The sequence below is a fragment of the Micropterus dolomieu genome, linkage group LG09, assembly GCF_021292245.1.
Source record: "Micropterus dolomieu isolate WLL.071019.BEF.003 ecotype Adirondacks linkage group LG09, ASM2129224v1, whole genome shotgun sequence".
Classification (NCBI taxonomy): Eukaryota; Metazoa; Chordata; class Actinopteri; order Centrarchiformes; family Centrarchidae; genus Micropterus; species Micropterus dolomieu.
Window position 1 is genome coordinate 1992769 of NC_060158.1, and position 857 is coordinate 1993625.

Here is an 857-nt window from a genome sequence, read left to right on the forward strand (position 1 = left end):
AATATCAACAATCTCAAGGTTACAAGTCCATCTCCAGAGATCTAGATGTTCCTTTGTCGACAGTGCGCAGCATTATCAAGAAGTTTGCAACCCATGGCACTGTAGCTAATCTCCCTGGTCGTGGACGTAAGAGAAATATTGAGGAAAGGTTGCAACGCAGGATAGTCCAGATGGTGGATAAGCAGCCACAAACAAGTTCCAAAGAAATTCAAGCTGTCCTACAGGCTCAGGGTGCATCAGTGTCAGCACGGACTATCCGTCGACATTTGAATGAAATGAAACGCTATGGCAGGAGACCCAGGAGGACCCCACTGCTGACACAGACATAAAAAAGCAAGACTACAGTTTGCCAAAATGTACTTGAGTACAGAAAAATTTCTTGGGGATAAATGAGACCAAGATAGAGCTTTTTGGTAAAGCACATCATTCTACTGTTTACCGAAAACAAAATGAGGCCTACAAAGGAAAGAACACAGTACCTACAGTCAAATATGGTGGAGGTTCAAAGATGTTTTGGGGTTGTTTTGTTGCCTCTGGCACTGGGTGCCTTGACTGTGTGCAAGGCATCATGAAATGTGAGGATTACCAAAGGATTTTGGGTCGCAATGTAGGGCCCAGTGTCAAAAAGCTGGGTTTGCTTCCAAGATCGTGGGTCTTCCAGTAGGACAATGACCCCAAACATACTTCAAAAAGCACACAGAAATGGATGGCAACCAAGCGCTGGAGAGTTCTGAAGGGGCCAGCAATGAGTCCAGATCTAAATCCCATTGAATAACTGTGGAGAGATCTTAAAATTGCTGTTGGGAAAAGGCGCCCTTCCAATATGAGAGACCTGGAGCAGTTGGTCCAAAATTCCA

At 44.8% G+C, this 857-nt stretch overlaps 1 protein-coding gene across 4 annotated transcripts in view; it reads left to right on the forward strand.

Moving 5' to 3' along the window:
* The window catches only part of LOC123976546 (gastrula zinc finger protein XlCGF26.1-like), a 33055-nt gene that overhangs the window by 4679 nt on the left and 27519 nt on the right, over window positions 1-857 (forward strand). The window lies entirely within an intron of this gene.